Genomic DNA, 308 nt, shown 5'->3' with positions numbered 1-308 from the left:
TACCGTTTACTCATTTTACGTCAGATTAAACTGAAGTGTGTTTATCGTGTAACAATTCAATACGACTATGTTCCACAGAAGATGCACTGCCCATTCAGAGCTTAAAGTGTGACAGTTAAAATGTTTTTTTTTTTAAATACTTATGTACCGACCGCACCATATTACACTATGTAGACTTCAGACCCAGTTCAGAAACTTGTTCATTTATTGAGTTCACAAGTTTTCATACATAGACTGAAGAAAAATGTGGTAGGCCTATTGTAAGCATTGTTTTATAACCGATACAGCAAGTGAAGTTTATATATAGC

The sequence above is a fragment of the Penaeus monodon genome, chromosome 20, assembly GCF_015228065.2.
Source record: "Penaeus monodon isolate SGIC_2016 chromosome 20, NSTDA_Pmon_1, whole genome shotgun sequence".
NCBI lineage: Eukaryota > Metazoa > Arthropoda > Malacostraca > Decapoda > Penaeidae > Penaeus > Penaeus monodon.
This window is presented reverse-complemented; position numbering follows the sequence as displayed.